Genomic DNA, 27,812 nt, shown 5'->3' on the forward strand with positions numbered 1-27,812 from the left:
AAGAAAGAAAGAAAGAAAGAAAAGGATTTGCAGCTTCTTAGTTGCTGGCAATAGGAAGGTATTTTCATGCTGTCTGTCAAGTATTTGAGGCTCTGCCTTAGCTTTCTGTAATAATGAGTATAATAAAAACAAATTGGTTGTGGGCTTTGCAAGATATCAGGTGAGGGAAGCACTCAGACAGGCTCAGCTGCAGAAAGAGAGCAATATGGGCTGATGCAGTCTGAGAGAGAAAAGACTACAGGAAAAAAAAGTGAGAGTTAACCAGAAACCCTGAGGGCTTGGGAGGAAAAGAGCCTGTGAGTGAGAGGAAGACATCTTTTGATGGAGCACAGCCAAGCACAGTGCCCATCGGCAACGGTGACCCCAGTGAAGTGGTGAGCAAGCTCTCAGGTGAGAATTCTCATTTCTGCTTATGGGTATATTTCCTATTTAAAAAGCTTTACACATTTTTTACTGACATTGACATTTTGAAATTGATTTGGAAACTGAAAGTTTCCAGTTTCAGAATGTCACTACTACAATATGTAGCTCATGAAGATACCCTTGTTTTGACCCTTAAACTTGCTGTTGCTCACTGCTAGTTTATAAGAGAGCAGGTATGTCCTCTTTGCTGTGTCAGGCACAAATCCTGATCTGAAATTGCACAATTTAGAGGCTGTGTCCTGCCACACACGTGTGTGTTCTTCTGTTTGGCCCTGTGTGCAGAAGTGCAAGATTCCAGGTCAACTGGTTAAATAATGTGGGTGTCTGTAGAGGAGTGTTACACTGGATAAATCATTTTACATCACAGTTTAACTGAACTGATAGGGATGTTTCAGCAGGCAAGATTCTAGTGTGAATTTTCTATCCTTCCTCAAACATCATAAGAATTATGTGTTATAATTCTTCCAAACATTTTTTGTTTTATTTTGCTTTTCCTGCATCTCTCACACATCCTCCTGCGTACACAACAGCTTCTCATAACTAGGGATGTGCCATTTAAATTATTTATCACTCTGGTACTTTCTGATGCTCCCTGACAAGATCTATGATGCTCTTGTTTAGCCCACCTTGCGCATCCTGAGGGACTAATTTTGGTGCAAACAAATATTTTTCTAGCAGTTTTTTCATCCCTGTGTCTTGCTTCACATCAAAAGAGCCCATTTCCACTAGAACATTAAGCATCACAGGATTCCAGCATTACAATCCTTTTTGGATGTATGGAGCAAAAATAATTATAATCTACAGCAGAAGGAACAAACTGATAGCAAGAATGTTCTGTCTAATGCCCAATACGTTTCAGTCAGGCTGAAGTTTGTGCTAACTGCTGGATGGCTGCTACCATGTATCAGGAGTGCCCTATAACCACTGCTCCAGGCTGCAGACTCATAAAACCACCTAGAGACTTCGCTTTCAGGCAGCTCATACTTCCTTTGTTTAGCAAATACCCTGTGAACTCCACAACCTGCCAAATTATGCAGCCTTTGGGTACACCGTAGAGCTGATCTTGCCTTGCCTATTTCCCTACCTGTCCAGGAAGGAACAAGCTGCTGCTAATTTTCATAAAAAGGATGTGGGATTGTTCGACGCGGGTCCTTTCTCATGATTCGGTAGTTTTATTGCAGCTATAAGATGCACAGAATCCAGAGCAAAGCCTACTGTTTTACTTTATGTACTCTAAGAGGTAAATAATATATGAGATCAAAGATATTTTTGCTGCCTTCCTGGCTTTTTGTTTTACTGTTCCATTATGCAGACAGCTACTTATTTAGGCTTTATATCATTCTGTTTCTTTTGATGGTGTTGCAGCCTATATCCAAAGCAGAAGAATAGTGTTCAAAATATAGGTCACTATTCTTTTGTTTTCTTTACTTATGCAAGGTAGAATGAACAATATATAAATATATATTTTAAACCTGTGACTTACAGGGGCTTATATACAGTATATTGATTATGAATAGCACTTAAAAACTGTGAGTCTAAATAATTATGTATCAGACTTCAGGGTTATATATGTTTTTTGAAAGTTGTTTTTTTATATATGTTTTTATGTTCCTACCAGTGAATCCATCAAAGCCCTGTCAGGAGCCATGGTGTACAGACAAGCTTAGAGGCATAGGTGTACACTTGCACATGAGAATCATGCCCATGTCTAACGTAGTATGTGACCACCATGACTAAAGCAGGCAAATATGCTGGTCTTCTGCTATGTATAATCAGTTTATGAAATCTGATGTCCTAAGGTAGAAAGTGGGATTGCCACTGTGTGTTCTTTGTTCTCATTTTATGAACTATGTTGAGGCACCAGGCAGGCAGGCCTGGCTTAGCATGACCATCACCTGTTCCAGCCAGTGCAACACTCTGGATCAAGTCCCTTTATATCTCCAGAAGCAATAAGAATATAATGAATTCAGCTTTTTCTCCCCACGTGAAGCTCCTAGTTAGTATGAATGAGATGAGGCTGTGTCTGCCACGCTGTGAAACAGCAGCGAGAGTTGAAGAGTAGAGTGAGTATCTGAGACACCAACACAGAATGACACAGACAAATTGCTGCTCACATATGATAATGAAACAAAGGAGAACCAAAGCAAAAATGAAGCAAGGGCACATGAGACACAGTAAGAGGAAATTACAGCTATGGAAACTGTGGAGCAGGTTTTCTTTTCTCCAGCAGATGGTAGGATTTTCTCAGCTACAGTCAGGCAACAGCAAGAAAAATCACCCAAATCTTTATCTCTGAAAAGCCATCTCCAGCCTCTTTTGGCTTGTAGATTCCTACAATTCTAGGGGAATTAGGATAATAAGATTAAGCTGCTGGAAGAAATGTGCAAGGTACCTGGCATTTCTGCTAGCACTAGTCCATGTAGCTGAGGTTTAAGCTACATGTCATATCTTTTCCATAATACATGCAAAAGCCCACAGACAGCGTCTTCCCACCCAGGTCTAACATGCAGTTTAGGGATATCAGATAAGAAAATGTGCCTGATAGAAGGCTATTTCAGCTTCTGAGTCTGAGCTTTGCTGAAACTGCAATGAGAGGCAAAGCTTCTGTCTGTGCTCTCTCAATGCAAGCAGAATTTAAAATAGATGGAAATTCAAGAAGGTTTTCCCACTCTTCAAGAAGGCAGAGAGGACTGAACAAGGCGGTGCAGTTTCTGCATGAGCACATGCATTCTTTTCAAAATCAAGGTCAGTGGAGCAGAGTTAAAGTTGCTTAAAGTTGGCTCCCTCATTTTTCTTGTTGTTCTTCTGAGCCGTTTGTGGTGAGGGTAAGGAAAAACTAATTTGTCTCTACAGATGTAGAGGTTTTATTCATGCTCCTTTGTTTCCGGGTGAGCCTTACTCTCCTATCTTTTATATGTGCTTAGAACTTGCAAATTAGCAGAATTCAGGTTTTGCCATACTCTTCCCTATATTAACAGCTTCTGAGTGGATAGGTATTCAACCATCTGCCAGGCGTAATGTGTAGGAGGTGGCCAAGTCACTCTGTCAGCTCTAGGAAGGTAAAGAGGCCCTGAATAATTTTCTTGCTGCTTTTACTGTAAACATTTGCAGCTATCTGCAATCCCTGGAGCATCACAGACGTCCGCAGAGCTTCCAAACCTATTTTCCATCTGTTGCCTCTGCAACCTACAACAGCAATAATGTGCCCCAGAAGATTTTGCTGCTTTCCCCAACAGCAAGAGCAACATTTGGATCCTTCTGCTGTGTGCTGGTGTTGATGGGAGCTGGCAAATAGCAGGAGCTAACAGCTTCAGAGCCCTGCAGATAGGGTTAGATGCAGAGCTGGCCTGTGACTGAAGCCATATACTGACTGTGCTGGGAAGTGTGAAGCTCACGTATGATCTGATGGACAGTGCCGTGACCTGACACTTGCATGCCCAGAGCTGTTAATGTGATTGCCTCCACCTCTGCAGATGGCAGAGCCTTGGCTCCGCTTGGATCTCCTTTCTGGCCAGAGCAGCTAACCCAACAAATGAAAACCAGTCTGCTGCTCTTCACCAGGAGGAGGAAGGGTGAAAGTGGGTTTGTTGTGTCCTCTGGGCATAACCCACCGGTGGGATAGTTCACTGTTTGGGGATACAGCTGGAGGCAGGAAGAAGGAAGGAGCTCCCAGAGCTATTAGAGGGAGTGACTTGGGAAGAATATCTCCAAAAAGAAATAATATCTATTTATTCTGTGACCATTGCTATGCCGTGATATACTGAATTGATTTCTCTTTGTCATGGATGCACTTCAGTAGTGTATAATTCCCATCCAGGCACTCCTTCCCTCAGTGCTTCACCTTTGTATGGCCTATGCCAGCCGTGTGGTGGGATGCTGGAGGAAGCTGCCATTCTTCTCTTTCAGATTTTCTTTGCCACAGCTGGATTCACAGATCCATGCACAGAAAGAACAATTTGAGAGCTCGCTTTTATTTTCCCTAGGTATTAAGGTACATCACTAAACCACCAAACAGTTATTTCCTAATGGTACTTTTTTTTCCTGTAAATGAGGTGAAGATGAGATTTTATGTGACTGTGATGCGAAGATGGGAAAGCATCAGGGAGAGTGTTTCTGAGAAGGGGAGAGATTGAGTAAGAAGACAACAAGTCTACTGGAAGAAAGAAAAGAGAGATAAATGGAGGTGGAGATACCTCTTCCCCTGTTTCAGGAACCAAAAAGTGGAAGAAATAAAAGCATCTACTTAACAGAGCAGAACTGAAACAGTGTGATGAAACTTGTGCTGTGATGACACAGCTGTGACTGTTGCCACCACTGTTTGTTTTCATGTCACTTGGAGAAATAACCCAGTTCTCGACTGTGATCCTCCCTTGGTAAGTACTAACAACCTGGTTAACCTTTTCTCCACTTCCCTGAGCTCAGAACAGCAGTAGCCGGCACTGATGAGGCCTGGAGGCTACCAAGCCACCCCCAACAGGCAGACAGGAGCTCCCTCCCATCCTGGCAGCTTTGCTTAATGCTGGTGCCAGTGCTGCTCTGGGCCTGCTGTCCTTCTGCCTCTCTAGTGACTGCAGTAGCACTCCCCACAATGATGTGAGACAGGCTGAGAGTGAAGACAGCACGGAGGTGCTGCAGGCCTAGAGAGCATCCTGTCGGAAAGGTGAATTCAGACAGAGCCTTCATCTGTGCTTTCTTCATGTGTCCTATGAGTGCCTGCTGTATTAAGGATGAGATTCCCAGACAGGGCCTGCTTGGAAACTTGGGTACTGCTGGTGTCACTGGGGGCCACAAAATGTGTCAGAGATCATCTACAGCAATGCACAGCAAGCACTGGACATACTGAGAGCTCCAATGGGGTCACTTCCATCTCCCTGAGCACGGTTTCCATGTCCATGAGCAGCTTATAGCAGCTTATATTAGGTGGGTTGGCAAAGCCTCAAGAAACTAGTATGAGCCAGCCAGGGGCTAGAAATGATGGCAGAGCACTTAGCGTGGCCAGACTGGAACACAGAGACCGGTTCTATGCTGCCTAAAGATCTGGGGAGGTCACAAGCAGCCAGTTATATACCTCTGCTGTCAAAGCAGAGCAAATGTGTAAACAGTTTCAACAGTACCTTAGAAATCAGCAAAACACATTTCTGAGAACAAGAATAATGGAAAATACGGTTTTGGTCCATACTAAAAATGAAAACCTCTCTAGTGCCCTCCTGCTTCAGAGATGGAAGTTGATATTTGGCAGGGGGGTGACCTCATGTCAGAAATGTGCCATTTTCACGTCTCCTGACAATAGCTCATTTTGAAAAGGCTATAAATCTCTGTGATAGTTCAGCTAATATGCACTCCATAAAGACTTGTCAGAGCTTGGTACCCATATTCCCAGGAAATGTGATCTGCAGCAAGCACATATGTTGCCCAAGCTGTAGCATGGGGACTAAGAGCCCTGCAGCAGCTGCTTCTGGTTGATGCAGGCTTTGTGGTACTTGACACCAGGGCTGAGAGCAACAAGCCTGTCCCACAGGGATTTCCTGTGTTCCTTCTCCTGGAGCAATCCCAGCAGCAGGACAAGAACTGGAGAACAGCCAGGAGTTACGAGGAGGTGGCAGAGAGGATTGAAAAGGAGCAGCACTGAGATAAAAGACTGGAGCCATGGGAAGAAGGCCAACACTTTCACATGATGGAAAAAGATAAGCAATTTGGCTCTTTCAGGTGCTTTGAGAAGAGACTGGAATGCTAGAAAACAGATTTTTCTAAGGAAAATTAACTGTAATTGTGTCATAAAGAAAGACCAAAAAGCACTTTTAAAACTGGAAGGAAGCAAAATTCCTAATAATTGTAATGGAAATTAAAGAGTAGAGGATATGAGAAACAGAATTCAGAATAGCAAGAAATGAGAGCTGTAAAGATGTTGCTCAAGGCATGTGGATACTGAGAGGCAGAGCAGGGAGCGGGGAATAAGAAAGTAATTTAAAATATTAGACCAGTCAGGGCTAGTAAAAATAAACACAGAGATGACAAGTGCTCTCAGGGGCCCTTAACAGGCCTGCTTTACAACCAGAAACAGCAAACTCCTCCACACCTACAGGAGTGTACTACATAAGAATCTTCTTGTGTACAACTGTTCTTTCTAGAAGAATTTGCCCTCCACCTTCCCACATTAATTGTTGTTGTAGGACAGTTATGCCTGCGATTTCTTTTATAGTGTTAACAATAAAATCATCAGATTTCTCCCATCACTTCAGAGTGCTGCAGGCACAATGAACAAAGGGAGTTTAATTATCAGGGTATCAGTAGTTTCATTACTCCTTCTGTGCAGAGCTCTTTGCAGAAAGGCTAAACAAAATTAACTGCTCAGATGGAGGAGGAAGTGGAGAATGAAAAGGGAAGAACAAAGAGAGAAGCGACAATGGACTCTAGCATGTAGTGATCTGATTTGGCACTCTGTTGTACCCTGTGTGAGACCACAAGAAGATTCATCCTTGCCGCTAGGTTAAACTGGAGACAAAGTCAAGCTGAATAGAGCCCCCCAGTGTTCTCAAGTACACATTCTCTTCACAGTGCACGTCTAAGCTAATTGTGCCTATGTGGGATATGTGGAAGAAAAATGAGGTTCTGCTACTGACTTGCCAAAACAGTACTGTTTATGTGGTTAACTTATAAGTGAGATTGCCTTCTGCTCAGGCTTTGTTCCTTGTGCCCAACTCAGCTTTGGATGCAGGGAATCCAACACTGTCCCATACAGCAGAGAGTAGGGAAGGAGCAATACAGCCCAAGGTCAAGACTGAGGTTTCAAAATCAGCAGTGTTCCTGTTGTGAAAGTATATCAGAGCATGGCACCTTTTACTGCAACTGCTGTGTTTTGTTTGCTGCTGATAAAAAGCCTCTGTGAGAAACGGCACATGGACCTGCAGATCCAGCACACCTCACAGTGAAAGCAGGAGCTCAAAGTGGGCCTGCTCATCATTGCTTCTGCACCTCACCTTTCCTTCATTCCCCCTGCCAGAGGAATACTGTCAGGTCTCACCCATGAGTGACTCTGAGGCTCTTTGATTTCTGGAGGAAAGGCTTTACAATGACAACCATGAGGCTGCCATTCAATATTAATCTCTGGATGTTCAGTACAGATAGGACAATAATTTGTGTACACATTTAATTTAATAATGAGCATCGTGGTGCTCTTGGTAGATCCCTGAGTGACCTCTCCAGGCCTTAACAAACAATACGCATAGATTTGTTAAGGCCTGGCAGCAACACCTTCTGCTAATGTTTTCTTCTTGTCTGGAAACTAAAGACTACATTATTGTGTTAGAGGAAGTTGTGTTTGTTTGTTTAATATTGCCAGTTCTGTCCTGTCCAGCTCTTACACCTTAATTAGTATTTCAATTTGTTTTCTTTTCTTCCTTCTTACCTCCTTTCCTTTCCTTTCCTTTCCTTTCCTTTCCTTTCCTTTCCTTTCCTTTCCTTTCCTTTCCTTTCCTTTCCTTTCCTTTCCTTTCCTTTCCTTTCATTTCCTTTCCTTTCCTTTCCTTTCCTTCCTTTCCTTTCCTTTCCTTTCCTCTCCCTCCCTCCTCTCCTCTCCTCTCCTCTCCTCTCCTCTCCTCTCCCTCCTCTCCTCTCTCTCTCTCCTCTCCTCTCCTCTCCTCTCCTCTCCTCTCCTCTCCTCTCCTCTCCTCTCCTCTCCTCTCCTCTCCTCTCCTCTCCTCTCCTCTCCTCTCCTTCCTCCTTCCTCTCCTCTCCTCTCCTCTCCTCTCCCTCCTTCCTCTCCTCTCCTTTTTCCTTCCTTCCTTCCTTCCTTCCTTCCTTCCTTCCCTTCCTTCCTTCCTTCCTTCCTTCCTTCCTTCCTTCCTTCCTTCTTCCTTCCTTCCTTCCTTCCTTCCTTCCTTCCTTCCTTCCTTCCTTCCTTCCTTCCTTCCTTCCTTCCTTCCTTCCTTCCTTCTTCCTTCCTTCCTTCCTTCCTTCCTTCCTTCCTTCCTTCCTCCTTCCTTCCTTCTTCCTCCTCCCTTCCTTCCTCCCTTCCTTCCTCCTTCCTCTCTTCCTCTCTTCCTCCCTCCCTCCCTCCCTCCCTCCCTTCCTCCCTTCCATTCCATTATGCCCATACAATTTCCTTGTCACTAAACATTTTGCAACAACCCAAAGCATCTACCATGTTCCATCTACCACAGAAACCAGCTTAAATCATCACCATCTCCTAGATGCAGGGGTTATTCTACTCTCTAAAGAGAGAATGTGCCTTTAGTCTATCTCCAAATCTACATGTACATATTCAGTTACATGCCTACATAGGTTTCAAGGATTAAGAAAGATGTGATACTGTGGAAAGATAAACTAGAGACACATATGCCTGAAAGGAACAATTATTGCTAAATTAGCAGCAAGTTTTTGCCAAGGCACAGTCAGTAAAGAAAAGCTGCATCTGCCAAAAGGACACCTCCCTGGAGCACATTTGGCTGAGTGATAATGAGATCCATAAGCAAATGTGACACTGATGGATAGCTCAGTTACACCAGTGATGTGAGTAAGGACAGGTATCATGTATTCAAGTGCAGATACAAGACTAAAACCGATATGCCCAGAAGACTGTAGTATAAGTACAGAAAATCAATGAATGACTTAATATGGTCTACAAATTGGTTACTTTTAACCCATTCTGAATTTGGGGGTGTTTCTGTAGACAGACAAAAGACTTAAAAAAGGAAAGCCAAGCTAGAAGACACTTCAAGTTGTAGTCTAACTAAGGTCTGTGGTTTTTAGTCTTTTTGTTGCCTCATATTTGACATTAAGTCTTTACCTGGGTGGTGGGGGAGGTTCTCATCTCCCATTCTCTCTTTGTTGTGTCAACTTTTTGAGCCCAGGGCCAAAGCCTTTCTTCTCTGCAGACAGAGAGCAGCGTCCATGCCATGCGGACTCCCCACAGCAGAGCAAGGGAAGCAAGCACCTGGGTTGAGTCCTACATGTGACAGGGAGCAAGGATGACTTCATTATATGGTGAAGGAAGCTGGGGAGTGATTAGCTGATGTGATGGATTTGTTTGACTCTTTCTGGAGAATAGTGCATGGTTGGGTCAGAACTGCTGGGGAGAGAGATATTAATTCACAGGAGCTTTCTGTGAACTCAGCAGGTAGTGGGATACTGTTGGGCATGTGAGAGAAAATTAGGAGAACATCTGTAATTGGCACCAGTGAAGTACTGTTGTTTGAAAGTATCGATAGTCACAGCAGAGACTGGAGCAGTTTCATGCTAATCATCTGACCCTCTCAGCTCATTATAAAGCAAAACTCAAGGCAGAGAGCAGGCAATATGCTGAGTAAGGCTGCTCATTACTCAAGTCAGTGGAAGCTGAGTGAGGAGCTGAAATGTATTCCAGAGAAGTGACGAAGAGAAGGCAATTTGCATGAGGGCAGATGCACTATGCACTCACCTCCCTTAATAGGAGAAAATTCTTATCGCTCAAAGGATTGCAGGAAATACAGCAGTCAGTCCGCAGCGGTCTGAGATGATTCTCTGCTCTCACATGGGTAAGAGCTGCTTTCATCAGTTACACGTTATTAAGGCCTTTGTGCAGTGTTACGTGTGGCAGGATGGCCAAAGAGGATGAAAGTTGCTTCTAATATGGCTCCTGATACTCTCATAAGTAAGTAGCCTGTCATTTTTATGTATTTCTTCTTACTTCAAAGGCCTTGAATCCACAAAACGCAATTATTGGAAGCAGATCTTCAAATCCATGCCTGCACTATGGAACATGTACCCTCAACTGGAGCAGGAAATTCAGAAATGGAATAAGGAAAAGGCTGGGTGCCGAGAAGATGGACTGAAGAAAAGACAGCCACCAGTTTACACAGCCTGTTCAGAAAAGAGACCCGAGTGCAGCTGCCTAAGTCCCAGTCTGTCACTCCAGCAGCTCAATTGTCAACCTCTGTCATTGAAAGTCAATGGGAAGTCATTGAAATGGCACCTAATGTGTGACACACCTAGTGGGTCTGTATTAACACACATTGGTGTCTTCATACCTAGCTTGATTCTATTCTTTTCTTGGGAGGAATCACACTTACACTGCTTAGTTATTCATTCATTTTAGTGGGACCTCTAGCAATAAAATCAGCCATGCATGTTTCATGAAGCTGTAATTAGACTTTTTGTCCTGGCTTTAGAAACTGAACTTGTGAAGTAGTAGCATAGAGAATTGACAGTGGGGAACAACAGAAAGGAGGAATTCATGTATTTTTACTTCACATCAAGTCCATTCTGTGATAAGGATTCCAAAGCCTAATTTTAGTTTGTTCTGACTGCTCACAGCATTTCTCAGCACGACAAACAGAGGCACACTTGAGCTTTCGGTGATGTGCACATTAAGCTGCAGGAGACCTTCTTGTCCTCTTCTTTGGGAAATGCCTCAAGCAGCAGATGCTGGGCTAGAGTGATACAAGCTTTGATTAGAAGGAAGACTCTCTTTGGAACACATAATAGTGGCATAATGATGTACAAACAGTAGCCACTGTGTGTATGCCAGTGGCTGGCAGGTGAATACCGCTCCCATAGCCTCCATCTATCGCAGTGTCACTGCAGCAGGCTCACATTGGCTTCCCTCTCAGTTAGCAGCACTGATGCTGTTGGTTAGCCGGAGAGGCAGCTCAGCATGCACAAGCACATACGGCTCCAAGAGGAGCTCTGGAGGTCATTGGCTCACATTTCAGGCTCCCTGGCAGGCTGCCTGACAGCAGTCTTTTGATTTCTTTGTGCAGGAAAGCACTGCAACTTGGCTTTGCAACCCTGGGTTAAGGCAGATGTGGCCTGGTGCAGGCAGTGCTCAGCTAATATGCTGGGCACCTCCACTGTGCTGCAGAGAGGCTTCTGCACACCTCTGGACCAATGGATCCAGCATAAGCAGTGGGAGAACTACTTCAGAGTGCTTACAGGGCTCAGCCTGGCACACAACGGAGCATGGTTTGCTTACTGATAGGAAAGATCTGCTTGCTACCTCCAGGGCAAGCTGCTTATCCTTGCATTGCTCTGCAAGAAATGTGGGCATGCACCTGAGCTCTCCCATTGCCCCACCAACTGAGAGCATCCAGCTACAGAAAGGCCACTGCCAGTAAAGTTGATTTCCAGCACCACTTCTTATGTGGAGAGGAGATTTTTGATGTCAGCAAAGGTGAAACGTTTGTCTTCTGAAACAGAAGCACGACGTATCTGTTACACATCCACATTAAGCACCTGTTGGTCTCATTGCAGTAAGGCAGAGCTCCGCACCATGAGATGAAACTTTTCCCACGTGCAGCTCCCATAGTTTGTCTGCTTTCCATTCTCCAGCACTTACTGTGTGTTTGTCTTTTCGATAACTCTAACCAAAAGTTGGCAAGTGACTTCAGTGCCAGAGTTAAATAAAATCTCTCTTTTTTACCCAATCTTTTAAAGTAGAACCCTTTGCAGTGACTCCAACAGAGTACTTATCTAAGGTTTGTTTCACTGGACATCTCTGACAGGTGAGACAGACTTGAAATGACAGGTAAAGGCACACAAATGAGAGCAACACGCGGAGCGCTCAGGAATATCCACACACATTTGATGTTGGCATCCTCTAACAGGACTGTCAGGTGCCTGTCAAAATTCAGATGTTTTTGTTGTGAGGCTTGGCAGTACCTATGAGCACTGCTGACAGCTGTTAAAAATAACCCCAGAAATGCATCCTTTCTAGGTCAAAACCAACTATGAAGCTGAGTGCACTGTAATTACAGTGCACTAAATGAGCTACAGCTTGAGCTAATCACACCCCACTGCACTAAAAGCTGTAATTACGCAGAGATGGTGTGAGTTTGGCAGCATCTCCTATGGCAGTCCATAGCTCAAGTGAAGTCTGGCACTCAGGTTGCTGCCACTGCTGGCTGAGCCTCTGCTGGGCCAACACATGGCTCAACAGGTGGAATGAGCTGATGTGTGTGCTCAACAGAGTAAAGCACGCTGGTATTTAACTAGCAAAGAGGTATAAAGAAAAGCCAAATGGCAAAGTTACTTGAAAACATGCAGCTAATGAAGGACAGTTCTCAAGCCCACCAGGGCTGTGCTGGTTTTATGGCAGCAAAATGCTGCCAGGAGCTTTTCTAATTTATTGGTGTGACCATGTAGGGAACTGGGGCTTCTGTATTTTTCATGCATTTCATATTCTCCCCTTATGTCAAAGTTGGTATCTGGATAACTTACTGAATTTAGGGTTTGACCCTTCCTTTTTGATTTCTTGGTTCTCTGACATGTTCGCTTTCACAATACTGTGCAAAAGTTCATTTCTGGAAGGGTACAAAATACTATTTTTGGCAGTTTAGCCTTGTGCCATCCAAGCTTTTCATCACTGACTGATAAATGGATTTGAGTTATTTGTGCATTTTGACCCATATCATAGAATCATAGAATGGCTTGGGTTGGAAGGACCACAAGGATCATCATCAAGTCCCAGTTCCCCAGCCACAGGCAGGGTTGACAGCCAGTAGATCAAGCACTAGAGCACATTGCCCAGGTCCCCATCCATCATATTTGTTAAAAACCTCATTGTCATCCATTCTCTACAGAAGATTAAAGCTGCAATAAAGGTAAATAAGAGTGGAGGAGTTAAATTAACGTTAAACAAAGAGAAAAAGAAGACAGATTGGAGAAAAATATTAGACAGATAAACTTGCAGAGAAATGACATATAGTGTGTAGGTCTGGGCCCCCAGTACAAGAGAGACATGAACGTACTGGAGAGAGACCAGTGGAAGGTCACCAAGATGATCAAGGGACTGGAGCGCTGGCAAAAGCTTTCCAGAGAGGCTGCAATGACTCCTCCTTGGAGATCTTCAGACATCACACGGTCATGGGTCTGGGCATTGTGCTGTGGGAGTCCCTGCTGGGCAGCGGTTGGAGCAGATGGACACAGAGGGCTCTGCCAACCCTGGGATTCTGTGGTATTATGCTGCATGAGGTGACTCCTGGGCTGAATTTAAGAGATGAATTTAAACTTTGTATTCATTCAAGCAGTATCAAGTGCAAACTGCCACTACAACAGTAGCTACAGAAACTGCCTGACTACAGCAGATACCGTTGTTGCTGTTAAACACAGTCTGATAGCGCAGTCAACTGAAAGCCAGCTGTAAGCATGGTGCCAGAAGGCACTTCTGTTCACTGGGGAATGTCTGTGTCACGTTTCAGCTGCACCCTCCATGCCTTTGGCTGTTAGATCTGTGCAAAAAATATTGCTTTAATTTTCTGGAACATGTGACCCACAAATGATGGTGACCAGACGATCCCTTATGCCAAGGAGAGCAGATTTTTCTGTGGCAGGATTCCACAGCTGTGAGGATGTGACAGTTACTGAGATTCTGATGATGCCTCAGTGTACATTAGTGCCCTCGCACTCCCATCCTTAGCAGTAATGATCGATTATAAGTTTGGTTCACTTAGTTAAGGTTTTCCTGGTCTAGCATTAAATGTAGAGGTTGGTGGCCCTGCCAACTGCCCCTCCTGTGGTGGAGAGGGGTTGGAGCTTTATGATCCTTGAGGTCCCTTCCAACCCAGGTCATTCTATGATTATGTGAAGAGACATCCAAGACCTAGTGCCACCACAAGCAGCCTGCTCTAACACTACTTCCCTAAGCCAGCAATCACACCAAGTGACCTCTAGAGGTCTTGTATGACTTGGGATGTACTTCCATTTTACCATCCTGTAAGAAAGTCCCTCACTGCTGGATCCTCTTGAACATGCACACAGATTTAAATTACCAGTGAATAGATAAAGAACAATGCTTTTATTGCCTTATTTGTTGGAAGTATCCTTGGTTTCTTGTAACTCTCAATAAGAGATTAATTTTGTCTAGGCCTGCTTACAGGGCCTAAATACAGCACCAGGATAGATCATTTAATTTCACCCCCGTACTTTAAATCTTCTGTAAGGTGGTTCTGGCTCTTACAGTTTTTTTCCTTTACCAAGGCTTGTGCTTATGTTCCATCCACCTTATACAATAAATAAAGCAGCAGGTGAGATTTTGAAGAAATTCTTGTCATTTTAACAGCAGTAGTCAGACTGGAAATGCTTTAAGGCATGCAGCAGAAATTATCTGGAGTCAGGCCATTATGAGAAGCAGTGGCATGGCTTTGAAAGCATAGCTTTTTGTTTTGTTTGACTTGCGTATTCTATATATTAATTTCAATAAATGACTTTCAATTTCCTTAAAAGCATGAAAAGCTAAGATATTTGTGGTTTTATTGCCTTAGTGGGGTTTCATCTAGGGTAATGCTGACCCTATTTTACTGTCAGCTGGGGAACTTGTCAAACCAAGACCCAAGTTAAGTACACAGTTGTATGGAACCTCTGATTGACCACCTGAGGCAGCACTGAGTCAGATGCAGGACCACAGGTGAAAGTAATTCAGCTGTGTGACCAGAAGGGGTGGAGCCTGGCTGCAGCTCTCCTAGACCCCGTTTAAGGGCTGACTGCAACTGAGCAAGGATGTCTTTCTGGAGGTCACTCCTTATGGAGTTTCTTGTGAGCACTTTCATTTATCTCTGACTATCTTCTTCAACTTGATAACCTTACCAGCCTCACATCTCTGTATTCTGTACAACATCTGTATACTCATTGATCATACAACAGTGTTTAAGAGCAATGTCTCCATTGTTTACAGAATTGCATTTCATAAATAAACACAGCATTGTATTCCATGGTTAATGACATTTAACATAATAACCAATACTTGGGTAGATAATTGCTTCTGAGCTATAACAGAAAGTTACTCTGCAATTTGAGATAATGGAATAGTGCTCTTTTATTGTTTTTTCGCTGATTTACATTAAGTACGTTTTTTGTTTTAATACTGGGGGAAAAAAAGTGAATCAGCTATTAACAAAAGGTGCTTTTGTATCACTGTAAGGAACAGCTAGCTTTGCAATGGCCAGGGGCTGCCCTCTTCTCACCCAGGTTCTGCTCTCTGTGTATGCACAGCACAGAGCCACCTCACTTACCCAATCTCATCAGAGCTACCCATGTGATTAAACTTCAGTTGTCAGATGATTCTCAAACCGCATGCATTCACATTTGATTTTAGATGCTGAGGTCTAAAGTTTACTCAATATTTCCATGGCTTATTTCAGTTTACAAAATATATGATCTATCCTAAAGCCCATTTCACATCCTTCCAGCAGAAATAAATCTTTACGTGCCCCTAGTTTCTCCCTGTTCCAAGGAAGCAATCCTTAATCTGAGATCCTTAAAACTAGTATAAGCAGTAAGCCAAAGCCAGAAGTAGAAGTTCTAGGTACATTTTTCATATTCTTTGCTGGAGATTCAGGCTACGTTCCCCTTTTTGCTTTAGTCAGCATGGGGCTTACTTAGGGATGATTCATGGTTTGTTTTCAGAATGACAAACTGAAATCTTTCATCCCTTGTTTATACACAGTCACTACAGCTTGTCATGAGCAGTTTGGATGTTTCCCAATCCTTGCAATGAAATGCTATGATTTCTTTTTGAATGAAAAATATTTACCGTGTACAAATAATGACGTGTTAATTACATATAGGTTCCAAGAAGTTTGCTCATTTTGATTCCATTATTTTTTCCTCAGATTAAGGATGCGGTTTTGTTTTAATTATTATTTACATTTCAGATATGTAATTGTTTATTTGTTAACTGTTACACTATAATGCAATGGAAAGGACAGCAATGTCAGTAAAGTAGCAAAGTTCTAGGCTGTAACAAGTGAAGACTTACTTAAATGCAATAGCCATAGACACAGAAACAAAGAAAAGCCTCTTCTCACCATTAGAAGACCTCAGGTACACAGAGATCTCCAGCAAGATACCCTTGCCTCCACTGCCAGCCCTTAAATGAGGTCTGGGAAGGGGTGGATCCTGGTTCTACTATCTTTTAGTTTTCTTGTCACATCACTTGGGGTGTTCGTAATGGCAACCAGCAAGAGAGAGGGGAAAAAGCATAGTCTACTTTGCTCACATTTTTGCTGTAGGTACTTCATGAGGAAATAGTGAAAAACAAACAACAAAACAAATCAACCTCCCCAAAAAGCAACATTTCAGTTTGGAGAAGAAGAGGTCCAGTGCAAATTGGTGGGTTTGGGAATAATTAGCACAGAGACAATATTCAGAATGTGTTTTCATTGGTAGCTGCTAAAACTGCATGTGCAAGCAAAGGGTAGGAGCTTTTATTGCCTAGGGAAAAAACACACTATGCTTAGGTGTTAGAAGCACTGTCTCTGTGGTATGGTGCTGTTTGCTTGGGTTTAATGCATCTGTTTCCTCAGCAGAGCTAATTAGCCTGTGAGAACTCAGGATGTGCTCTGTGCAGCTGGATCCAAGTTCACAGCAGTACAGCAGGCACCATTGCGCTGCTCAGGAACAAGAGGTATCTGAAGGAGCATCTGAGGGGATCTCTGGCTGAAAGCTAGTGCTATAAGAGATGATGCTCCACCAAAGGAGAAAATGCAGGAATCATCTGGAAGGAAAACACAGAGCTCGTATGGGGCAAAACAGCAGCCCTCCACATAGTTTTGGAGGCAAGGTTATGTTTAGTGTCTCTGATGGGTGCTACTTGCTAATTAGGGCTGGATACAAATACCTAATGTCTGTATATTCCAATTCAGAAGAGAATAAGAGGAGAAACAAGCTGAAAAATGTTCACTCCCAGAGTGAAACAGGCAGTTGTTTCATCCGCTGAGTATCCTATTGGTGCTGAAAAGGCTCTTGTGTGACCAAGAGTATCCATGGAGAATGGAGGGGCCATTAGGAAAGCACCGTGCTTTTTGGCAAGGAGGGCAGCAAGATGATGGAGGTCTGTGATCCAGAAATTTGCCATTACAGACAATAATACACCTGAGAGGGAGAGAAGGAGTGAGGTTACGAGGGTTGTATTGTATCCTAACTTCCCTAAACTGAGGGAAACAAGGCCTACCAAAAATTCAGTGTGGAAGTTGTACTGAGTGGTGCTCCCAGTATGTGCTCTTCCTGGTGAGGGAGAGGTACTTCAAGCAAGCTATAACTCTTCCAGCCTGATTATTCATCCTTTGACAGGAAAAGTACAGGCACAAAGACATCAGTCCTGTACACAGTTAAGAACAGAGATATGGATACTGCTTTCTTAGTTGCTGTTTTGCACCAGAAGATGTTTTTTTATGAATCCAATAAGAAAGGCACTCTGACTTTGCACTGTTTTAAATACTCTCTGTTAGTGTTAACAGTATAAAGAGAGCGAAGATAGTGTAGCTGACCATGTGTCCCTTCAGATGCTGGGAGCCCCATATTGTGCAGTAACAAATAGGACTCTGATCTGCCATACAGACCCCAACCACCATTTTCAGCCGTCAGTCCCTTACATGATATTCTTAAAAGGAAACAACCCTATTTATCATTTCTGTATTTTCATGCATATGAGAGCTTGTTGCTGCAGTTTTAGATAAAGGAAAAGACATGTGGGTGGTGCAATTCTGGGTATAGTGGGGGAACTGCCTGTAGGGTCACCTGCCTTCAGCTTGCCCTGCAGCCAAGAGATGAGTGCAGTGTGGCACATGCCACTGCCTGCTCAGGCAAACTCTTACATGGACCCCCAGCTCCTTGGTATGCACTGGTCTGGTCAGGAGCACTTTGGCTGACTGCATCTAATTTCCCTATCTCAACAGCTACGTTAAACACTTCTGTTTCCATACCTTTATTTAACTTGGTAACTTTTATGAGCAAACTAAATAAACCCATGACCACAAATAAAAAATATTGCATGTTAAATAGAGAAGGTATTTACCTAAGTCAAGCGTGCATTTCGCTCAGTAGGATGATGTAATCCACATGCATGGAGAGAGAACTTCAACTGAACCATTAAGGCTGGAGAGGTTAAACCTCTGAAACATGGTTGCTGGTGGGTTTGGATACTTTTCTCCAGAGACCCTTTAGTAAAATGTTTCATCGAGGTCTTCTTGTGCAGTGTCAGCCATAAATATGCCAACTGAAATGCAGTTAATTAGAAAGCACTTATTCTACTTCTCCAGAGTGTATTAAAATAGAGAGTTTCACTTTCAGGCTACAGTTTCTCCTTTCGTTTCCAGCTCCATTCTTTTGCTTTTTAATTTCTGAGTTTTTCTTCTCCATTCAGTGACAGGGCAGTGCATCTAGCAGGCTTTCCAATGGAGATTTCCTTCTGTGCTGAGTAGAAAAGGTCATTGTTTGGGGAAGCAGATTGCAAAAGTCCTTCGGGGAGTGCAACACTGGTTTCTTCATCTACCCTGTCAATTTCTTCTAGGTTCCTTTCCTTTAACAAAACATATATATCTCCTTAACATTCAGAACTGGTAGAAACAGGCTACCTCAAAGTATGGCTACAGGACTCCTCAGACTCAGAACTGACATTAATTGTCTGCTAGCATTATAAACTGCTCCCCATTGGGAGCTCAACTCCCCTATTTGCTTGGTGCGCTTGGTAAATTTGAGCAGTGAATTTGCTGAAGAAAACAATCTGGAGAGACCGGATAAATGTGTTTAATGACAAGAAACAGGATGGCAAAATTGTTTGAAACAGAGCAGAGTGTCACAGAATTACACCATATCTTGGCATTCTTTGACATTTTTGAGATAAAAATGGATTTTTCAAGTTCTTATAATAAAACCACCTCTTCTACAGCATCATCCCTGTCTGTATTTCAGTTACTGGAGTGATAATTCCCCTTGGGTTGTGATCACAGCTTAAGTCTAAGACAGACTTGCTTGAGCTATACCCTACAAGTGAGATCTTGGCTCCACTGAAGAGAGCTGGCCTTTTACTTCAGCCAGAATATTGTTGGTGTACTGATTTTATTTCTATCCACCTGTACTTGTAACCAACAACTCATCTTTCTTGTCCTCATTGGAATACCACAATTTAGAGAAGAAAAACATAGGCTGGTCTGTTTGATTCTCAAACTTTCATATTTTCAGATCTGGGGATCTGGAAAGGACTCTGGCCTTTTTCGCTACTCTGAGAAGTTATGTGGCTAGAATGTGTTTGCCATTGGAATTGGAGCTGTTGGATGGAGAATGTCACCAGTAAGAGAGGGGAGCAGCCTTGGGCTGGACAGTTTTCAGACTGGATTAAAAGGTGAGCACTGGAATATGTTTATCGGACAGATGTGATGGGCAGGGAATGATGGCCTAAGATGGATGCTGAAGACAGATGTTGAGTTTCTGGTTTCAGTTTTGCAAGTTGAGGACCAAAGGCTGTGACTGCACGTAAAAGAAGTATGGGCTGGTTTTATTTCATTGGGTTGCTTGGGCTGGCTGGGGTTGGTGTGCAAGGTAGATTTTGATATCTGAATTAGAAGACTCCTGGGTAAGTGTTACCGTAATTTAGTCTCAAGAGAATCACAGAATTACAAGGTTGGGAAGGACCTACAAGATCATCTAGTCCAACCACCCTCCCATTACAGTTGCTACCACAAGCCACTAAACCAGACCTCATAGCTCCCCATCCAGACACCTCTTGGACACTGCCAGGGATTGCGACTCCACCACCTCCCCAGGCAGGCCATTCCAGTGCCTAAGAGAACCCTGGCAGGAAGTTTTCTTGCTCCCAAATGACCAATTGGGTGATGAGGAAAGGGATACAGACTCTGTCTCAGCTGTAGTGTTGGTGCAGCAGTCACTGCATTGATCATTTCACCAGGGCAAGATTTTGGGGCCAAGGCACAAATCTCCCACTCCCCTGCCAGCCTTCTTAGAGAGCTGCAGCTCACAGTTCAGATCTTGAATGGGAGAGAAGGAGGCAAACAAGGGGAAACAGTGTCTTGTATATGTCACAGAATTTGAGCTCGGTAATTGCTAATATCCTCTATTACAAGGCGCATCAGGCAGTTGCACAGAGAGAAAGGTCTGTGGATCTGCTTTCTTTGACATGTCATAGACTGGCCACAACTAGAACTAAGCCAGGGCAACAATCTGACAGACTTCTCAGGTTGCTGGTTGCCATATCCTGTTCATAATCCTTGGGCTAAGCAACTTGACAGATTTGGGGTTAATGTAAAGATTAATCTTTTCCTTGGTGTCAGATTGGCAGAGACTGAACAGCTTTTACTTTCCTGTTGGGCACGATGCAGGGTCCATCTGCTAGAAATTCTCCAGGGATGTTTCAGCTAATGGCCGTGCTGTGCGTGTCTTCTGATTGCTTTCTGTGCAATGGTGAATTTTTGAGGCATTTTGCTGCAGTTTTTACACACTATCAGAGACTACTCTGTGGTATGCGATACAGGTGGAGCAGCTGATAGTCAGAGGACCCACCTGAGCCAAATGTCAACACCATTACAGCATGGCTGCGGTGAGCTGTATTCAGGGACCCTGGAGTTTCTCTCCAGCCCAACACTCTGCCTCACACCAGGTGAGCTCAGACAGATATTTGTCACCTTTTGAAGTCTTATTTTCCTGTCTCTTTGCTACTCTTTAGTTGTCTCCTATGTGGAAATATCTTCTATCTGCTTATGAGACAACCTAATAATATAAAGCATTTCCTGAATAACAGAACATAGTAAATGATATCATCCTTTGAAGCATTACTGTTCTGATAATTCTTACACGTATCTTTCAGTTCCTGCATTAGCTTTGGAGGCAGCATTTCCACAAACAGGTGGAGTTGGGTTTGAAAACTCCCGTGCACTGTGGAAGTTGTGATTAAAGGTTTTCAGATGAAAAATGTCATTGTTTCAATCATAAATCAGTTCATAGGCAGTAGCCATTAAAAATGGGTCTGAGTCGAAGTGAATCAATGTGAGCAGAGAGGACGTTAACAAAAGTAATGTTATTTTTATCTTCAAAATCTCATGAAGCACTTGGCCTAGAAAACAAACTGCTCTACATCTTTGGAGGGGTGGGATGGATGATTAGCCTTCTTGTGGCATGGAGCATTGATTTCCATTCCTGGAGATCCCAAATCAACAATCAGTGACTTTTTAAATTAGAAAAACTTTCAGGCCTTTATCTGGTTGGGGGAGGATGTTTTCAGCATCTCACGTACCTTCAAACCACTTACCTGACATTACCCACATGAAGTAAATCTACTCCATGGGAGTAAATAGAATGTAAAGGAAATATTTTTTTTGTTCTCCTAATGTGGGAGAGGAAAAAACGCAGACGTAGTTGTATAAGAGGAACTGTCTGCATGAGGCCTTCTTCTGAAAGGCTCACACGTGGAGAGTAAAGCTCTTCTTAATCACACACTTCTCAGGCAATGGTACAAACCGCACACTGTGCATACAGCCTTCAGTTGTGGTAGCATCAAGCATGGGTAAAAAGGAGGATCTGCTGCCTGATTTTCTAATTCTGTCTGCATTGTTTTGGGAAACATTATTTCTGCACAGAGTTTTGGGGAAGAAAGGCAATTATTTTCTATTTTTTGAGTGCCGGGACTTGTGAACGCTAGAAACAGACCAAAACCTCCATGCTGTTTTTGACATTCCGAAGTCAGAAAAGCTCAAAGACTGCTTAGTCACAAAAAGAATGAGACCCCATTGCTTCCTCACTCCCTCGCCCCAGCCTATAGGCTGTATGCATTGTGTGGGAGAAGATGGAGCACAATCCAAAAATCGGATTAAATACCAGCAACTTTACAATTAACCAACACTCCATGAAATTAAACATGTTTCAAGAGATAATGAGTAAGAAATGCCCCCTTTTTTTTCTCCACTTACCTTATGCTTCTTTAATAACCTCCTTTCTTTTTCTTTTACTGCCTGCTTTGGGCAGTAAATTGTCCCTCTGCCTGCCATTCTCTCTCTGTTCTATATATCATCACTGACTCATGTTCTTTCCTTTCTACTCAGAGCTTTTTTTCTGTTTTTTCACATGTTCCCAGTTGCCTACTCCTTCATTCTGAACCTTGGCTTACCCTGTTCCTATTTCTACATCTCCACCTCTATGTCAAGGCTGCTGCCAACTTAAGACAAGAATATCAGTAAAGGGCAGAGTCTGGCTTCAGTCCACAGATGAACTCTTGAAGGAATGAACAGTCTGGGGAGTCAGTAGGCTTCAGAAATCTGCACTATGCCCTTTCAGACAAGGAGCTGAAGTTCTTTTGTGTCTAATGCAATAAGCACAAATACAGAGTGATAACACCACTGGAGGAAGATGGGGGAACAGACTGTTCATACTGTAAGGAGTAATTGAAATTTTCAACAATCCTATTGCTATTCATGAACTCATACTGTCTACTTCGGTGCTTGCAAAGGTACCAACAGTACTCACTGCTTCTTTCTCTTAAGAGGTGATTCCTGCAAATACTGAACCTGATTCACAGCTATTTTTGCTGAAATTTTGCTCCAGCATAACCTCACTGATTTCATTGGAGACAGGCCAAGCTTAGCAATATAAATGAGATCAGGAGGAGTAAGTCTAGCCCGATATTTCCTTCTGAGTGCCTTCGAAAGTATTCTATTGTATTTTGAGAGTCTCTGCATTTCCACTCAAATTCAATTATTCATGTATGACAGAACTTGCTCCAGCATTTACTGTGCTTTAAAAACCAGAAACTCCTCCAAGGTATAACAGAAAATATAAACCCCCCTATTGTCCTTGAAGGGAACTCTGGAAGGTTGTTGGTTCTGTTCTTTCAAGCAGACTGATAGATTTTTGTGCTATTGTGTCAGTTCATGGTTGCTGAATGTATTCTAAAACATCTCAATTACTTTCTACTTTACAGACATTTTTATTAGATCTATAATCTCATGCCTCATATCCTTAGAGCGTCCTCAGTGTTCTGCCATTGCTAAGCAATTACCAAGAGGATGTATTTTCTTCCCTGATGGATTCTAAGCTTTTCTTCCAGAGGCTGAATTTTATTGCAGATTTTATGTCAGGACAGCAGAGGCTTATTGTTTCTTCTTAATTTTTCCCACTAGACGTCAAAAACATAAATACAGAACGAAGAGCCAGAGTGATAATCCAGGCAAGAGATAGAGCTGTTTTAGATGTCCAATCTTCTCATAAAAATTCATTTCATGTTCCTGCTGACCTTCGTCTTGTTAACTCATGACAGATAACTGAATGCTTCTCTCATTTTTCTGCTGTTGTGATGCATCACAGAAGCCAAGCTCATTTCTTACCCCGTCTCTTTACTACAGAAAAACAAGCTACAGGATGGCAGAGTTTTGTATGCCTTCACACTTTGTTCTTTCTGCCCCTATCTCTATTAATTCATCCCCTTCATATCCTGAAAAACTTCATCTGTATTGAACTTAGGTGCAAAGAAACATGCAAATAATTGCCAGTCTTACAAACATGGACATCACGTATGTTTATCACCTTTCTAATTAACCTTCAATTCCAGACTTTGCCTCCTATTTTGCTTCGGGCCTCGAAAATGAGGGTGCCAAAAAATGGTAGGAGAAATTTTGTCAGGAATACAGCGCATGTCATTCCGTGCACATAGTGGACATTCTCAGGTGTTTTAAAGAATACACGCATTAATGAGTTGAACAGCAGCAATCGAAGGGATGAGTCTAGACTCATTGGTCTCATTATTATGGGAGATATCTTGCCAGCTGGCAGCTTTGTGTAACTAACTCACTGTAACTGCAGGCTGCTGCTTTGGTCTCAAAGGAGAAGGAGATTTTGGAGAAGAATGACAGAGAAATTCAGCAGCAAGGCTGAAAACAGACTTGCTCAGTGCAGCTCCTAAAGTCGGCAGACTCAAACATTTAAGAGAACAGAGTTAGAGATTAGCATTTAGTGAGAAAACTACCACAGCTTCTCTTGTTTTGGCAAAAAACATTCAGAGATCTACAGAATTTTCACAGTCTGAAGCAATCGCTACCAATTTATTCATTTGATTATCAGTCATTCGGAGTGTTTTCTTCCCCACGCACTTTGACAAGCACTTGAAATCCCACCACTAAATAAATGCACCTGAATTCAAGCCAGCATCCTTTCGCATAAATGCAGTACTTCAGAAGATCCTGTATTATTTTGAAGCTAAGGCAAGTTTTGAAATGGATCCTAGATTCCCAAGTGAATCAGATGCCTTGGAAAATGAATTCTAGGCTGGATCAATGATAACGTCCACAAAAATTTCTTATAAGCACAAAACCTGGACAGAGGTAACCTTCAGCTTTAGACAACTGCAGGTGTGTTGTGCTTCTTCCAGCTCTGCTACCTTTTCGGAACAAAGCAGATGCAGCTGAGTCCTTTCACTGTATTGTGCACTTCTGCTTGGCTTTCTGTGTGGATTTACCCACAGCTGAGGACAGGAAATGAACGTTTGCAAAGGGTAAGCTATGAGCACGGTGTGACACTCCAATTAAACAGCACTATGCCTATCAATACAGCTCCCCACTGGTCATTACTGTGTGCAGTGACTCTGGATTCCAGTCTGCAAAGTCTCTTCATTTTCTTCTTTATATCAAAGACCTGTTTTGATTTGTTGTCTCTATCTACAGTAATCATGTAAAGCCAGTTTTGTACAATTCTTCAGGGCTTGGCTTTAACATACAACTCTGACCACAGACAGCCAGCTCCGCATGTTTCCATCCCCACCTGGGAGGTGTCTGGATGCACAGGTTGTGTGCACTGACTCTGATCACCCCAGAGCCTTAGGATGCTACCCAGCCTGTGCCTGCACAAGTACCAGGGGGCACTTGTCCCCAGGCCCATATGTCAGCCATAAGGAAGCAATAGGGCTCCCCAGGGCCCTGCCCAGCAAGCAGCAGCTCTGTTCCTCTGCTACAGTGTGCAGAAGCTCTGATGCACAGTGCTAAGAAGCATTACTTGGTTGAAAACTAAGAACACCAGACACAGGCAGTCAGGAAAAAAAAAGACATATCTAAGAAACTAAGCATATGGTGCGGTGCTCTGCATTATTTTTCATTTCATCATTAGCAAACAATGCTGCGTTTCTCTCTGAAACCACTAGTGTTATACAGGGGAGTCACACTCATGCAGCAATGGAACAGGCTCAGCTACAACGTGCTGATCTGCAGTTCTATAAGTGAAATTGATTTTTTTTTGCTGTTAATCCCCTCCCTCCTTATTACAATTCAGTGCTGTGGTGCAGCACTCCTGGTAGAGATGTTCTGTCATTTTTTCCTGGGTGTGCTGGAAGCATGTATGTGCTTCTAGCAGATGCTGAAACCTAAACTAAAAGGCTTTTGAATTAGTAGTGGCAGGCTACACTACAATAAACTGCTTAAGTTTTTGTTGCCGTATAATGTGTGACCATTTGTAACAGTTTTAAAGCCCAGCTATACACCCATCTATTAAATACCATTCTGCCTGCCAAACCTTTTAGTTCTGCTGTATTAAATGTGAGTCTTTTTATATTATTATTATTTTCTTTGAACACTGATAAAAAAGTCAGCAGTAAATTAAGTCCAAAGCGACCAAGGGCTTGATCCTGCAAGTTCCTGAGCTCTGCACTTCCCATTAACATCAGGCTGTGTCGTTGGAGTGCTGGGAAGTCTCTCTTTAAAGAGACATTTTGGCACTTTTGAGAACAGGGCCTGAAAGGGTCTTAAACTTTACAGCAATTCAAGGGAACTCTGTCTTAATGCATTGTAGGAATCATCTGTGCTGTTTTGACTGTGTTACTTCAGCTTATAAAGGAAGATAACACGCTCACTTCATTTAAAATGTCTTACCATCTAGAGACCCTTTTTTTGTTGCTGTTGTTTTCAGACAAAAATGGGGAAGGTGAAATCATCTGGAATTATCTTAATGCCTTGATAAAAGTTTTGTTCTTTTATATTTTGCTCCTGATGCCATTCCTTTCTTCTTTTACATGAATGCAAACAGCCTTTTGTGTTCAGTCAGTGGGCAGGTTCATCTCTGGCAATACACTGCAATGGTCTTTAGATGTCTATCTAGATGAATATCACGATGCTCATGACTGCAGTTCTGGATTACATTTGTTACAGAAAGTATTCCGTGATGACGCTGCTTATAAAACTGTCTTATTATTGTATGTTCGGGCATCATCTTAATCATGGAAAATTATTTCAATCAATAAATTTGACTGAAATAATCAATAATCAATAAATCAATAGATTTGACCAATTTTAGTGTGTAAATGGGAACAGCGTTAATTTATCGTGGTCCTCTTCTCTTTGAACTGAGTGGAGCAAATATTTATTTCATTTGATATAAATTACCAAATAATAATAATAATAATAATTCATTTATTGGCTTTCACTCAAAGTCGTTAACTTAAACTCCTAACTGTGTTCTGTATTTTATTTTAATATTCATCCTCCTTCAGATTCAGTTCCTGAGAAAGAAGTCCATGAAATACACCGTAACTGAGTATTAATTGCTTCATTCTCATTAATAATGCTCTGAAACGGTGGCATGGCTACTGACTTCATTTTCTTGGTCTATCTTTGTTTTTCCATTCGGCAGAGAGCTCCTCCCTCAGCAGTTACACTTGTTTCAATCATACCCTGTTTGTCTTCAAAGGCAGCTGGGATTAGGAGCCTAACACATGCAAAGAGAGGTCCGGGATAAGAAATGGGCAATGAAAAACAGCCACGGACATTCATGAAGAGTAAGTCAGCCTTCAGCCCCAGATGTGTTCATCTTGCCTTACAAATATTAAACGTAATCCAGTATCAGCTGTTGCACAGGGCTGGGGTAGGTTTGCCCCCAGAGAATGAGCACAGGCAGAAACATTAGCAGAACAAACTGATATCTGCAGCACATTCCTGGATGTGTTAATAAAAGAGCTGCAGGGTAAAGCTCAGAGGAGACTAATAAGTACATAAAAAAATACATTTTAGTACTGCTGTGAGACATATTTAAGCATTAGGCAGTCTAAGCAGTGAGAACATTAAGTAACAGTAAGTTTGGCTATAGTGAATAAAGAAAAAATAAATTATGCTTTGATAGCAGCAAAGCCATCCATGAGTATGATATGATATCAAGATCAAGCCTTCAAATTAAGATGAGTGGGAAAGATAATAACATTGTCTTAGAGGGGAAAAAAATGGGCATAAGATTGTTAAATAAGATAAAGCCACCCGTTTTTCTATACTTCTATACTAAATCACTGTGAATCACCAATGAATTTGTCTGCATGTGGAGTTGTACCAGCAAAGGTAATCACTAAGGGAAAGAATCTGATTATTCTACGTTATTCTGGAGCTATACAGAAATTCGTAAGATTATTTTGACAGTGGAGAAAAATACACAATAAAATGATAAAAACACTGAAAGCCAAAGAGTGAGGTTGCTATGCTCAATAACAGTCCACATTTAATTGTTTTCAGATGCTTAATAATGATTCCATTAAAACAAAACCAAACTATGCTAAAAGAGCAGAAGGGGATGGAAAGCAACTCTCTAGAAACCATAGGATCATGGAGTCACAGAACCGCTTATTTGGAAGGGACCTCAAGCATCATCAAGTTCCAACTCCCTTGCCGCAG

At 42.5% G+C, this 27,812-nt stretch overlaps 2 long non-coding RNA genes across 3 annotated transcripts; both read left to right on the forward strand.

Moving 5' to 3' along the window:
* LOC107310900 lies at nucleotides 1-27,812 on the forward strand. Of its 2 annotated transcripts, none has more exons than XR_004306641.1 (3): nucleotides 1-390; nucleotides 19,354-19,513; nucleotides 26,788-27,812. It is a non-coding gene; the product is annotated as an uncharacterized LOC107310900 (long non-coding RNA). The 2 variants fall into 2 exon arrangements; XR_004306642.1 differs by lacking the exon at nucleotides 26,788-27,812 and adding an exon at nucleotides 20,660-20,787.
* LOC116653181 lies at nucleotides 406-11,822 on the forward strand. The gene is made up of 2 exons (XR_004306643.1): nucleotides 406-4,796; nucleotides 10,095-11,822. It is a non-coding gene; the product is annotated as an uncharacterized LOC116653181 (long non-coding RNA).

The sequence above is a fragment of the Coturnix japonica genome, chromosome 1 (genome assembly GCF_001577835.2).
Source record: "Coturnix japonica isolate 7356 chromosome 1, Coturnix japonica 2.1, whole genome shotgun sequence".
NCBI lineage: Eukaryota > Metazoa > Chordata > Aves > Galliformes > Phasianidae > Coturnix > Coturnix japonica.